Raw genomic sequence first — 15,646 nt, forward strand, 5'->3', positions numbered from 1 at the left:
TTGGGGTACCAGGGATTTAACTCAGGGGCACTCCACCACTGAGCCACATCCCTAGCCCTATTTTGTATTTTATTAGAGACAGGGTGTCGCTGAGTTGCTTAGTGCCTCGCTAAATTGTTGAAGTTGGCTTTGAACTTGCAATCCTTCTGCCTCTGCCTCCCAAGCTGCTGGGATTACAGGTGTGTGCCACCACGCTGGCCCCCAACTCTTTTTATTTTTATTTTGAGACAGGGTCCTACTAAGTGTCTTAGGGCCTCTCTAAGTTGCTGAGGTTGGCTTTGAACTTTCGATCCTCCTGTCTCACTCTCCTGAGCCGCTGGAATTACAGGTGTGTGCCACTGCACCTGGTATTAAAAGGATCCTTTACTCTTGAAGGATAGACTCTAAGGGACAAGAATGGAAATAGAAAAACTGGGGATACTTTTGGTAGCTTCACGCAGTCTCCTGAATCACTATGAAATTAATAAATAGCTATTAAACTTATAAAAAAAAACTGGGGATATAACTCAGTGGTAGAGCACTTGCCTAGAATAATGCCCTGGATTCTGTCCCCATCACTGGAAAAAAAAAAAAAAAAAAAGAAGGAAAAATGTCAAAATAGGGAGATGACATAGAAGAATGAATGGTCAAATTCTTAATTTGTTTCTAAGGTAGAGTCAACAGATCTGATGATGGATTTAATGTACAATGAGAGAAAAAAAATATCTTTGGTTTTGCCGTGAGCACCCAGGTGAATGTTAGTGCCAGGAGAAACAAGTGTTGGGGAATAATCAAGAGTTGTCTTTTTGACATGTTAACTTGGAGATATCTATTTGAAATAAAATTCATTGGGATTGGGCTCCACTGTTTATAACATCACAGAAACCCAGTAGCTTTAGTAAATGTTTTCATTTCTTTCTCATATAAGATACTTTTATTTCTTTCTCTATGAAATAAATCCAAGGCTGGAATGGCAGATTCACAATCAAAGCCACGATGATCTTTTTTTCTCATTGCTGTGCTATACTTATCTTCCTATTTCATGGTCCAAATGGTGACAGTCATTATACCCACAATTGTTCCCTTTTAGCTTTTGTTTGTCATGGAAGATTTTTATTTCATCGTCAAATTTGAAGTTTAATTTTGCTGAATATAAGATTCTTGGTTGGCATCCCATTATCTCTTAGAGCTTGGTATTTGTTGTTTCAGGATCTCCTAGCTTTGAGAGTCTGGGTTGAAAAATCTGCTGAGATCTGAATTGATCTTCCCTTATAAGTAATCTGATTTTTCTCTCTGCAGTCTTTAAAATTCTATTCTTATTCTGTATGCTAGGCATTTTCATTATAATGAAAATTTTCATTATAATGTATCTTGATGTAGATATGTTGTAATTTTGTACATTTGGTGTCCTATAGGCCTCTTGTATTTGATTTTCCAGTTCATTCTTCATGCTTGGGAAATTTTCTGCTATTATTTTATTGAAGAGATTGTGCATTCCTTTGGTTTTAATCTCTGAACCTCCCTCTATCCCAATAAATCTTAGATTTGGTCTTTTGATGGTATCCCATAATTCTTAGATATTCTGTTAATGGTTTCTTACTGTCTTCACTGTGAGGTCAACTTTATTTTCAAGGTTGTATATTTTGATTTCCAAGTAATCTAATCTGTTTGTGATGCTATTTATTGAGTTTTTAAATTGGCTTATTGTTTCTTTCATTTCAAGGATTTTCTGTTTTTTTTTTTTTCAGTATCTCTATCTCTTTCTTGAAGTAATCTCTTGCAACCTGTATTTGCTTTCTTATTTCTTGTTGGAGTGATTGATTTTTGCCTGTATCTGCTCACTTAGGTCATTCTTTAATTCCCAAATCATTTTAGTTATCTATATTCTGAACCTCTTCTCTGACGTTTCACCTACTGCACCATCTATGGGTTCTATTGTTGTAGTATCTTGGTTTGTTTTGTGTGTTTTCCTCCTTGTTTTTTCATGATGTCCATGTGTCTTCCTCCCTTGCAGTATAGATCCAAGGTATTACAGCTTCTGCCCTATTGTCTTATAGTGTCCCTATAGGTTACCAATAGCTCACTTTCAAGAGAGAGATCAATATTACAGCACTCAATGTACCCAACGTGCAGCCATATCAGTTAGCTTCTATTTTTACATTTACCGTTTGGGCACTATAATCAGAAATGATGAGTTTGGTTATCTTCTTCGTTCTAGTCAATAGGTTTGCATAATGGTTTATAGTTTCTAATTGTTGAAGGGGGTTAGGGGATTGGCTGAAATGTTTATGAGGTAGAATGTGAGAATATGGAGGTATTAGATTATATGACTAGTGAGAGGGTAATCATAAGAAGTTGGCTGTTAGTAGGAGAAACAAGAGAGGCAATCCCATGCAAGACTCCCTGTTACCTCAGCAACAGGGTAACTGTTAGCACCCCTAGTAGAGAAACCTCTGGTGCAGCCAGGCCCACAGGTTCCTTGTTGACGTCTTACCAGGTCCTTATTGTTGTCCCTTGATAGAAGTGGCGATATCCCAGTTTTGGGGTGGTGGCAGCTTCAAGCCTATATGTACCCTGATGTGGGGATGTACAGCCATGCTTTGGTGAATAAGGAACCCCAGCATGGAGTGGCTCACCACGTATCCCTGGGCACTGGGCGGGCCTCTCCTCTGGAACTCTTGGCCGCAGTGTGGTGGGCAGGCCTGTCCTCGGAACTCCCTTCCTTGTCATTTTCTTGAACCATGACGAATACATCTTTGTACAATAAGCAGTGGGTATGCAGGATGCCTTATGGCTGCCACTGCTCCTCAGATTTATCATCTCTCTCTAAATTTCATTTCTCTTTAATGTAGAGCAGATAAGCAAAACACATTGCTCCAGCAGAACCGAATCAAGGAGTAGAATATTTTCTCTAAGGGATCCAAAGAATAATTCCTTCTACAACATCTCTTATATTTTCAGAGAGAGGGGCTACACTCCCCCAAAGACCTTCAATTTAATTTCTTTGCTACTTTCTTTGCAATACTTTCCTGTGTGTGTGATATCATTGTTGGTGAGACAAGTATGCTGTAGTATTTTCCAGTTGGAGTCCCAGGATGAACTCAAAGGGACTCCAAGTGCTGTCAGCTGCTTGAACTTAGAACACCAGATACTTAGCATCTATTGTATCCAGCTTTTTTTCTATACTTCAGAGATAATTCTGAGGAAAAATCCCATTGGACATTCTATTACTCAACTAATAATAATCTACAAAGTACTCTAGTCCACAAGAAATTATTCAAAGAGTATGTATTAGTTACCTATTGCTGCATGTCCTATAATCCAAAATTTAGTGCCTCACAGTTTCTGTGAGTCAGGGATTCAGGAATATCTTTACTGGGTTGTCCTGGCTCGGGCCACTTCATCATGAGGTTGCAGTCAAGATGTTGGCTGTGACTGCAGTCATCCAGAAGCTTGGCTGGGGCTGGAGGATATACTTTCAAGATGACTCACTCACATATCTGGCAAGATGGTGTAGGCTATTGGCAAGAAGCCCCAGTTCTTCTCCATGAGGGTTTTCCCCAGAGCAAAGAGAAGACAAGGTGGAAATTGTGATGCTTTTTATAGCTTGGCCTCAGAAGCCACACGTCATCATTTCTGCAATATTTTATGATTACATGAGCCAGCACTAGTCACTGTGGTAGGGCACTACACAGGTCATGAACACCAGAGGTGAGCACTATTGTCAGCCATCCTGAAGGGTGGTTACTATGTCACCATAGGATACCACAGCATATTCTGCATCCCAAGGACAGGAGGTACATCTGGTTTCCCAACAAGCCCTGGAATCTGAAAGCCAGAAGCATAAAGTCTGCCTGTCTTCCCCCCCCCCCCCGTTTCCTTCTCTTTCTGTCTCCCCACCCTTTCTTCCCTTCCCTCCTTCCCTTTGATTTTTGGACCCATTGCTACTGCCTCTGCTTTATTCTGTGAATTATAAACATGTGAGCCTCCTTTGTCTGCCTTGGTTATACTTTATAGCAGATATGGCTGCTGCACAATGGTTGGCTCATTTCCTGAGTTTTCATTATATTCATTTAAGTGAGTAGCACAGAATGCCTAGAATCAGTGAGTCACAGTTCCATATTCTCAAGAGATTAAATCTGTTGTCTATCCTGGTTTCATCAAGTAAGGAAAGGGGATCAAGAGGCATATAGTAAATAGCATGATTGTAGCTGTCCTGAGGGTGGTGAATGGGTTGTGAACTGGCAAATGCCCTTAAGTGTGTAATGACTGACCACAATGATATCTTCTCAAAACTGTTAAATTGAAGCTGGGCACTGTGGTTCCACTTGTAATCCAAGCACCTTGAGGGCCTGAGTCAGGAGGATTGCAGGTTTGATGCCAGCTTGGGTAACACAGCAAGACTGTGTCTCAGAATAAGAAATATAAAGGTCTGGCACTATAACATTGAATGCCCCTAGGCTCAATCCCCAGAATTGTGCATACACACAAAAACACATACACACACACAACACACACACACACACACACACATTATAGGATTGAACTGTATCACAATTCATCAAGGATTCAACTTTCAAAAGGGTAAATTCTTTTATAGAAAAATCTTTAATACAACCATATTAAAATTCCATAATAACTTATATTCCCTCAGTTCTCAATTTTGTTTTGTATAAATATTATTCTTCAAACAAAATTGTAGGGCTGGGAATATAGCTCAGTTGGTAGAGTGCTTGCCTTGCATGTACAAGGTTCTGGGTTCAATCCCCAGCAACACACACACACAAAATTCCAAATTGTATAAAATTTGCTTTGAATTTATCTATAAAATCTTAACATATAGCTTGTGATTTGAGAAAATTCTAAAAGAATTAACCTCTGAAAGGTCAACTCAACCAACTAAAAGTGGATTTAAAAAAATTTATAGTTGTAGATGGACAGAATCCCTTTATTTTATTTGTTTATTTTTATGTGGTACTGAGGATGGAACCCAGTGCCTCACGCATGCTAGGCAAGTGCTCTGCCACTGAGCTACAGCTATAGCCCCAGAAAAGTGGATTTTTAAAGAGAGAGAAACTTAAGTCATTTTCTGGGAATTTCTCTTATTAGGATGTTTACCACAGTAGTTTGAGGCACTTGTCTTTGCTGTACTAAAGTAAGTGTTATGTAAGCAGTTTTCAATATTTTACTTAATAGATCTATAGATAGAATCCGAGAAAATGACTCGATCACAAAATACTGTAGATTTTTTTCCACTTTAGTGAAGTTAGTTTTCTTTCCACAGAGCATTCTACTGATGAACACATTCCTTGAGAAGAATATCTTATCATGAAACAAGATTGGTTATTCCAATATTAAGCAGTAGGGTAAAATGATGGTTAAGATGAGGAGTCAAATCACTCTTTAAGCCTCACTTTCTTCATTTGCAAAATGGGGTTCTGGTTTCAGTTGTGTAGAAAATCACCCTGAACTTAGTGGTATAAAACCTGGGTTAAGACTTTAGAAAGGACTTGGTTGGGAAATTCTCCTTGGAAGGTGTCTCAGGCAGTTGCAGTCGCCTGACAGTTTGACTGGCCTGGTTGTCCAAGATGGCTCACTCACATGACTGGCAGCTGAGGCTGGCTGTTGGCTGGAAGCTTAGCTGGCACTGTTGATTAGAGACACCCATATATCACCCTCCAGCTTGATCACCTTTAGTAGAAGGACTTCTTAAGTGATGTCTGGTTTTCCTGAAACAAATTTCCTGGGAGAGGGTGGTAGAAGTTGTAGGCCTTTCTGTGACATTGCTTTGGAAGTTATGTGACATCATTCTACTATACTCAATTGATCAAATCCTATAGGTTTGAAGGAAGACATACCCAGGACCCACCCTGTTGATTTGGAGGAGTGGCAAGTTCACATTGTAGAAGAATGTTTAGGATAGGAGATACTGTTGTGTCTGTATTTAGAAAATACTGTCTGCCACATGTAGATTTTATTATTGCTGATTGCATGAGTTGTAATGAGAAAATTGAACAAGTGCATGGTGAAGTGCTAAATATAGCCTGGCACATCAGAAAAAAGCAACAGATGTTAATACACTTATTATTTCAAAACTAACCTTTGGAGAATTTTTCAGTTTGGAATAAACACTATTTTGACATTCTGAATTATTTGCTGGTTCTCAGAAATATCTGATTACGTTTAGACAGGTCACAGCCAAAAGTACAAGTGAAATTGGATGGAAGTGTATTGTAGTTACCTTTGAATTGTCTTTTTGAGTTCTGAAGTACAGAGTAGCCTTTGTCTGAAAGTCAAATGTCCCATGTCAGGGAAGAATTCTCTGAGGCTCTTTTGCTTGCTTTGAGATAATGAAAATGCTTTGTATTGGAACTTAGTGTTAGCACCTATTGCTTTTTCCTTTGTTTTCTCACCTGTAAGTATGTTGTAAATGCAATCGATGTAAACTTTCTTATCATGGTTTTCAGGAGTGTTCTTTAGGATTAGAAGAGTCACAGATTTTCAGACATTAGAACTTTAGCAGTGGTAACTTTGCCTTTCCAAAGTAATTTGAAATGAGCATACCAGACAATGAACCTTCCTCATACTAACTCAGCTTGTGCTTTGTTGTCAAGCTGTGTTGATTTAAACTGTCTTTTCCTTGGCTTTAGAAATCAATGTCACAGCTGTGGGAGGTAGCTGGCAAATGATGTTCTCTTTATCTGCCTTTAGCTGTGAAATTGTGTTCTTCTTATCACTGTAGGTTGAAGGACATCTTCTTACCTGACCACTTTGATTTGAGGGTGATGTCAAACGGATTTTGACTCAAATAAATATTCAGTTGGGGCAGGAATGATAAATAGAATTTTTTTGTGGCCTTGTTTCAGTCAGGATAAATGTAAAATGAATTAAGTAAGGAAAAATATTAAAGTAACAATTTTGTTCTCTTTTTACTATAAAATAATTTATGAGCCTCATAGGAAATTTTAGAAAATCCAGGCAAGCAAAAAGAGAAGAATAAAAATCACCTGTATTCTTATCACCTAGATGCAATAATTTTTAACATTTTGGAATATGTATCCTGGGCATACACATATACATACACACCACAGATTTTTAAAGAAATGGATAATGTTATTTAGTATATTTTTATCTTGCCCATAGGTTAATTTAGAAGCGGAAAAATCAGCCAACATTATTTATCATACTATCGGCTAAATACTACTGTAGTTTGATTAGATCCAAGGAAGAAAATGTAATTCATGTCATCTACAACTTTGCTGCTTGAAGGAAAATCCTCCAAATGTCAAGATCTAGTCAAAGATAGATTCAGGTTTTGTGGGTCTACTCTTGTACAATTTAGGAGGCCCTTTCAAGAGAAAAAGATAAAAATTATAAATACAGCACTTTAGAGTCCAACCTTTTGCCTTCAAAAGGGCCTGAAGTGAGTGAGGGGCCTTTAAGCCTTAGCTTCATTAACTTCATGGTAAATCTGCTTTTGGGTCTAATGACCTTCCTTTTAAGCTTCTTTCACCTGCGATGAGGTATTTTCAGTGGTTGTCATGTTTCTTGTGACCTGTGTGTTCTCCTGGTTCATTTTGCTGGAAGTCCTTCTCCAGCATTTTATTTCACACTGGTATACTATACTCAGAGTGTTTGTATGTTGCATATGCATTTCTTTTGCCCAAACTTGATTAAATGTTTGGATTAATTTAGAAATCTAAATTAACTTTTTCCCAACTGGAAGGATAAAGAAGAAACTAATAAAAAATGAATAAAAACTAATAAAAATCATCTTTGAAGTCAAATGAGTGGGCCATGGGGAGAGTGGGAAGGATAGGAATGAAGGCTCTTCACACTTTTTTCTTACCAAATTAAAGTGTTACTTTGAAAAATAAAACAAACAGAAACACATTAATCTTTTCTTGCCCTCAACATTTTAAAGCTGTTGTGCCTTTGTCTTTGAGTACTGAATGTTGTTAAGAAGTTTGTGGTCGTTCATTTCCTTTTTTTGATAACTTGTTTTGTCCCTTCTCTGGAAGCTTTCAGGTTTTTCTCTTTACCCTTGGAGGTCTGAAATTTCATTAAATTGAATCTGGCATTGGCTCCTTTCAAAATTAATCTTGTTTGGCTCTACACAGACCAATTTATTTATTTATTTATTTATTTATTTATTTCTTTTATTAAAGGATATACTTGTCTACTCAATAATGTGAAAGTAAATGCTCCTTTAAAGCATGTGCTCATGTGTTAATAGATTAAGTATATACATTTCCCTCTAATTTTGTCAACAGCAGAATTATTTCACTTAAAAATCCAATTTTTCTAAAACCTGTACTTATTAAATGCATTTTTTTCTTTTTTTTAATTGGTTGTTCAAAACATTACATAGCTCTTGACATATCATATTTTATACATTTGATTCAAGTGGGTTATGAACTCCCATTTTTACCACGTGTACAGATTGCAGGATCACATTGGTTATACATCCATGTTTTTACATATTGCCATACTAGTGTCTGTTGTATTCTGCTGCCTTTCCTATCCTCTACTATCCCCCCTCCCCTCCCCTCCCATCTTCTCTCTCTACCCCATCTACTGTAATTCATTTCTCTCTCTCGTTTTTTTCCCCTTTCCCCTCACATCCTCTTATATGTAATTTTGTATAATTTTATATTCCCATGCAATTCCCCTTCTCTCTCCCTTTCCCTCCCACCTCTCATCCCTGTTTAATGGTAATCTTCTTCTCATGCTCTTCCTCTCTGCTCTGTTTAGAGTTGCCCTCCTTATATCAAAGAAGACATTTGGCATTTGTTTTTTAGGGATTGGCTAGGCTTCACTTAGCATAATCTGTTCTAATGCCATCCATTTCCCTGCAAATGATATGATTTTGTTATTTTTTAGTGCCGAGTAATATTTCATTGTGTATAAATGCCACATTTTTTTTATCCATTCATCTATTGAAGGGCATCTAGGTTGGTTCCACAGTCTAGCTATTGTGAATTGTGCTGCTATGAACATCGATGTGGCTATATCCCTATAGTATGCTCTTTTTAGGTCTTTGGGGAATAGTCCGAGAAGGGGAATAGCTGGGTCAAATGGTGGTTCCATTTCCAGCTTTCCAAGGAATCTCCATACTGCTTTCCAGATTGGCTGCACCAGCAATGTATAAGTGTACCCTTTTCCCCACATCCTCGCCAGCACTTGTTGTTGTTTGACTTCATAATGGCTGCCATTCTTACTGGAGTGAGATGGTATCTTAGTGTGGTTTTAATTTGCATTTCTCTGATTGCTAAAGATGGTGAGCATTTTTTCGTGTATTTGTTGATTAATTGTATATCCTTCTCTGAGAAGTGTCTGTTCAGGTCCTTGGCTCATTTGTTGATTGGGTTATTTGTTTTCTTATTGTTTAATTTTTTGAGTTCTTTGTATACTCTGGATATTAGGGCTCTATCTGAAGTGTGAGGAGTAAAAATTTGTTCCCAGGATGCAGGCTCCCTATTTACCTCTCTTATTGTTTCTCTTGCTGAGAAAAAACTTTTTAGTTTGTGTATGTCCCGTTTGTTGATTCTTGATTTTAACTCTTGTGCTATGCCACAGTCCGGCTGCAGCAAAATAACCGGGGAGTGACGAATAACTTGTGTACATTGATACAGCAGGAGTAGGAGCCGTTTATTGTAGGACAGGAGCAGTATTTATACATTCCACACAGCTTATCTTAATTAGCATAAACGATACATCAGTCAACCAATAAGAAATCTCCACACTTAATGGCTCGCTGGCGTTACTTCACAAACCACTCCCTCTGGCATTTTGCCAGGCGCCATCCAGACTTGTTTACAGACTCTAACAGTGCTATAGGTGTCCTATTAAGGAATTTGGAGCCCGAACCCACGAGATGGAGATTAGAGCCAATTTTTTCTTCTATCAGACACAGAGTTTCTGGTTTGATACCAAGCTCCTTGATCCATTTTGAGTTAAGTTTTGTGCATGGCAAGAGAAAGGGATTCAGTTTCATTTTGTTGCATATGTATTTCCAGTTCTCCCAGCACCATTTGTTGAAGATGCTACCTTTTCTCCAGTGCATGCTTTTAGCACCTATGTCAAATATAAGGTAGTTGTAATTTTGTGGATTGCTCTCTGTGTCCTCTATTCTGTACCATTGCAGACCAATTCAGGGGTATTTCCTTTATTTTCCCCACATTTTTAAAATTGATGCATTATAGTTGTACATAATGATGGTATTTGTTGTTACATATTGTGCCTCCATACAATATGACAATATAATTTGTCTAAAATCTCTCCAGCACTTCTCCTCTCCCTCTCACCCTATGCTTTCTTTCCTCTACTGATTTCCCTTTGATTTTGATGAGACTCCCCCCCCTCTTTTCCTTTTTCCTCTCTAGCTTCCACTTATGAGAGAAAATACAGAACCTTTGACCTTCTGAGTTTGACTTATTTTGCTTAACATAATGATCTCTTATTCCATTCAGGAGAATTTTTTTCAGCTACTTCTTTGAGTATTTCTTCCTTTTCATTGTCTCAGTTCTTCATTTGCAACTTTTAAGACAGATGTTTGACTTCTGGATTCATCCTCTGTTGAGAGCCACAGCCGAAGGGGCCCCAGCAAACTTCCAGCTGCCAGCAAACTTTCAGACTGCCAGCTGATGATTGGCTCACAGTGGCCCCAGCAACATCTAGCTGATTGGCTCCTCTGCGGTGATGCTCATTGGGCTGTTTCCCTGCCCTTTCAGACTGCCAGCTGATGATTGGCTCACAGCGGCCCCAGCAACATCTAGCTGATTGGCTCCTCTGTGGTGATGCTCATTGGGCTGTTTCCCTGCCCTTTCAGACCACGGAGCTGCTCATTGGGGGACTTCTTTGGCTCTGCCCACGTGACCCAGCCAATCGGCCTAAAGAGCAGGAGGATTGTGGGAGGTGGGGAGGCTTGTGTTTGTGAGAGAGGCTTGTGGGAAGCCAGTGGTGGCAGTTGGGCTCTGAGGGTTTTTCCTGAGGAGCTGTTTGTTTGGCGTGTGTGGTTCTAAAAATAAAGTTAGATTCTTTTGACAAGTGGCTCCTGAATTGTGCTCAGCCAGATGGTGGCATTTGGTGGCTCGCATGGGGAGCGACTGAGGGTAAGTAAACTGCTCGCCCCTGAGGGCAGGGCAAGAGGATGGGTAGCCATTTTAAGATTCCTCTTTTGTTTTGCTTTTTTTGTTTTAAGTTGCCTGTCCCTGGAGATGAGTGAGACGGAAGAAAAACCGCTCACATCTGAGGAAAAACTATTTACGTCTGAGGAATAGATAGGGAGAAAGGACGGATGGACATTTCAGGAGGATAGAAAGGCTGATATAATGATTTTGTGTGGTTCCATTTTTATTTCATTCTGTCTCGGTTTTGTTTGGCGTCATCTTGTTGGGTTGTATTATAGTAGAAATATGGGATCAGAAATTAGTAAAAAACAAACCAAAAGAGTGTTAAGTAAATTGTTAGAGGAAGGAGGCATCTCAGTAAAATCAAGAACAGCCAGGGCATACGTTGATACAATACAAAAATGTAGCCCATGGCTTTTTAAGGAGGAGTTGTTAAATATATCACAGTGGGACCATCATGGTGAAGATTTAAAAAGAATAGAAAAGAAAAGCCCAGGAACTCTGCCAGTTGCCACATTGACATTGTGGGCGTTGGTATCTGGTTTGCTTAGTCCAAAGCCTTCAGTTCAGACAATGGTAGAGGAAGGAGAAGATATATTGATTCAAGTAAAAGAGAAGGTCTCTCAAGTTAGTCAGACAGAGGAAAAGATTCAAGTAAAAGAGAAGGTCTCTCAAGTTAGTCAGACAGAGGAAAAGATTCAAGTAAAAGAAGGTCTCTCGAGCTAGTCAGACAGAGGAAAAGGTTCAAGTAAAAGAGAAGGTCTCTCGAACTAGTCAGACAGAGGACGAAAGTGTAAAGCAGAAAAAGCCATCAGGGGAAAAGTTACAACAGGAGACTGCTACTAACACCTTTCTATCAGAGGGCGTAAGTGTCCAACCAACAGCACCACCTCTACAGAAGACTGCTACTAACACCATTCAATCACCAGAGGGCATAAGTGTCCAATCAACAGCACCACCTCCATATGCTGAGAGGCTCCCAACCCCCACAGTTGATAGTTGGGATCCTGAGACAGGATCTCAAGTATTAACATGCCCTGTATTTGAGGTAGGAGGGCAGCGAATTTACCATGCTTTAAATTTCAAAACAGTGAAGCAGCTAAAAGAGGCTGTAACAACCTATGGTCCTCAAGCACCCTTCACTGTAAGCTTGGTCGAATCCATTAACAACTTGAAAATGACGCCAGCAGATTGGGCTAATATGTGTAAAGCTGTGCTAAATGGAGGTCAATACCTGTTATGGAAGGTTGCCAATGAGGAATTTTGCAAGGAGATGGCTAGGCGAAATGCAGCAGCTGGTTATCCTCAGAGAAATCTAGATATGTTGTTAGGAAAGGGACCTTATGAGGCTCAGCAGCAACAAATTGCATATGATCCTGGCGTATACTCACAAATTGCTGTAGAGGCGATTAGGGCATGGAAGACTTTACAAGGACATGGAGGTTTACAAGGTCAATTATCTAAGGTAATACAAGGAGCTAATGAACCTTACACTGAATTTGTAGATAGGCTTATTCAAACAGCTACCAGAGTTTTTGGGAATACAGAACAAGCAATGCCATTAATAAAACAACTGGCTTATGACCAAGTGAATCGTTGGTGCAGAGATATCATTAGACCATGGAAACAAGAAGATTTAAACACATATATTAAATTATGTAGAGACATTAATGAACGAAAGCAAGTCGTGGCAGCTGCAGTAAAACAGGCTTTAGATGCCAGAGACATTAATGAACAAGGGCAAATTGTGGCAGCTGCAATAAAACAGGCTTTAGATGCCAGGCCAAGAACATGCTACAATTGTGAACAAACAGGACATTTTAAAAGGAATTGCCCCATAGGAGGAGGGTTTAACAAAACTAGGTATCAAAGGAGTAGAATCCCGGGTATTTGCCCACGATGCTGTAGAGGGAGACATTGGGCTAATGAATGCCGTTCTCAAACCACCATAGAGGGTACTCCATTATCAAAAAACGAACAAGGACCAGGTGTTTATACACGATATCATGGAGAAAGGCATCGGGCTCCATTGCCAAAAAATGGACAGGGGGGCCCAATGCTCCGGGGCCCAAAACCACAAATATACGGAGCACTGGAGGAACCCAGCAACCCCATCAGGGTAGTGCCCAGGACACATTGTCCATTAGATCCCTCATTAGACAAACCAGAGGGAGCACAGGGTTGGACATCTGCACCTCTGCCAGATCAGTCCTAACTTCAGAGATGGGAGTTCAAATCATTCCCACAGGGGTAAAAGGACCTCTTCCCAAAGGAACAGTAGGCTTATTATTGGGATGCAGCTCTTCTACTCTAAAAGGAGTTATGATAAGTCCTGGGGTAATTGATCCCGATTATGAAGGTGAAATAAAAATTATAGCCAGTTCTCCAAAGGGCATATCAGTAATTTCACCAGGAGATAGAATAGCACAGTTACTAATAATACCAAGCCTACATGATAAATTTTCCAGTCGTGCTGTAGAAAGAGGTTCCAAGGGATTAGGCTCCACAGGTGTAGATTGGGCTATGCTTTCTTTAAATTTAGATTCTCGCCCCATGTTAAAACTAAATATTCAAGGACATGAATTTAATGGGCTACTGGATACAGGTGCAGACCTTAGCACCATCTCTCGTCAAGAATGGCCAAAACATTGAAGTGCAATGGTATTAGATTGGAAGGATCCTGAAGGATGTGAAGGAACTATACAACCATATGTATTGGATCATCTTCCTGTAAATTTATGGGGACGAGATGTCCTAGATCAATTAGGTTTGACATTAACAAATAACATCAATCAAAATGCACCCACTATTATAGCTAGACAAGGTTTTAGGAAAGGAAAAAGATTAGAAAAACAAGAACAAGGGCTGGGGATGTGGCTTAAGTGGGAGCACGCTTGTCTGGCATGCGTGCGGCCCGGGTTCGATCCTCAGCACCACATACAAACAAAGATGTTGTGTCTGCTAAATACTAAAAAATAAATATTAAAAAATTCTCTCTCTCCCTCTCTCTCACTCTCTCTTAAAAAAAAAAAAGAAAAACAAGAACAAGGTATAGCAGCACCAATACAAATAGATCAAGGAACAGACAGACATGGGTTGGATTTTCAGAAAGGGCCACTGAGACAATAAAAATTACATGGAAATCAGAAAGACCAGTATGGGTTCCTCAGTGGCCCCTGACTAAAGAAAAGATACAAGCAGCCCATGATCTGGTCAAACAACAATTAGTGGAAGGACATATACAACCTTCTGTATCTCCCCATAATACTTCCATTTTTGTCATCAAAAAGAAATCTGGTAAATGGAGATTATTGCAAGATTTAAGAGCCATTAATAATGGGATGGTTATTATGGGACCTGCTCAATCAGGGATTCCTCAATTGTCTGCTTTGCCAAAAACTTGATATGTTTTAGTTATAGATACTAAAGATTGTTTTTTTCAATTCCAATTCATCCTGAGGATAGTTCACGTTTTGCATTTACTATCCCTGCACTGAATCATGAAGGTCCTGATCAGAGATATGAATGGAAAGTACTCCCTCAAGGGATGGCTAACAGCCCAACTATGTGTCAAATTTATGTTAACAAAGTAATCCAGCCACTTAGAAATCAAAATCCTGAACTACAAATATTTCACTATATGGATGATGTATTATTAGCAAACAAAGCTAAAAACACATTGCTAGAATGTTATGCCACACTTACAAACTTATTAAAAAATTATAATCTAGAGATAGCAATAAAGTACAATTAAATTTTCCAATTAATTATTTAGGAGTTCTATTATCCTCAACCATGGTCCGTCCACCAAAAATTCAAATACGAGTAGATCAACTCAAACCACTTAACGACTTTCAAAAGTTATTAGGAGACATAAATTGGATAAGGCCTTGTCTAGGTATACCAACAAGAGAGTTGGGACCTTTATTTGATATCCTAAAAGGTCCATCAGATTCAAATTCACCCTGAATGTTAACGCCTGAAGCAAGAAAGGCATTAAAAATCATTGAAACATATATGGAAAAAATGCATTTGGATAGAATTGATATAAATTTGCCTTTATTATTTATTGTACTACCAACAAAAAAATATTCCTACAGGAGTATTTTGGCAAGAAGGTCCATTATTATGGATACATTTATCTTATTCTCCTAACACTATTCTTACTAGGTATCCTGAGGCTGTAGGACAATTAATACTCAAAGGAATAAAAGCAGCAAAGGGAGTGTTTGGAATTTCTCCCAACAAAATTATTACTCCATATACTATGAATCAAATTGATGAATTAGCTAATGAGTTAAATACTTGGGCAATAATCATGTGCAAATCTAATGTTTCATTTGATAACCACTTACCATCTAATCCTTTATTGTCTTTTTGGTCATCACATCCTGTAATTTTTCCAAAAATGACAAGAAAAACACCTATCATGAATGCTCCAAATATATTCACTGATGGGTCAAATAATGGTACAGCAGCAATAGTTACACCTGATCAAACTTTTACATTTTTAGTACCCAAACAATCAGCTCAAA

This window comes from Spermophilus citellus (genome assembly GCF_964194105.1).
Source record: "Spermophilus citellus genome assembly, chromosome: 4".
NCBI lineage: Eukaryota > Metazoa > Chordata > Mammalia > Rodentia > Sciuridae > Spermophilus > Spermophilus citellus.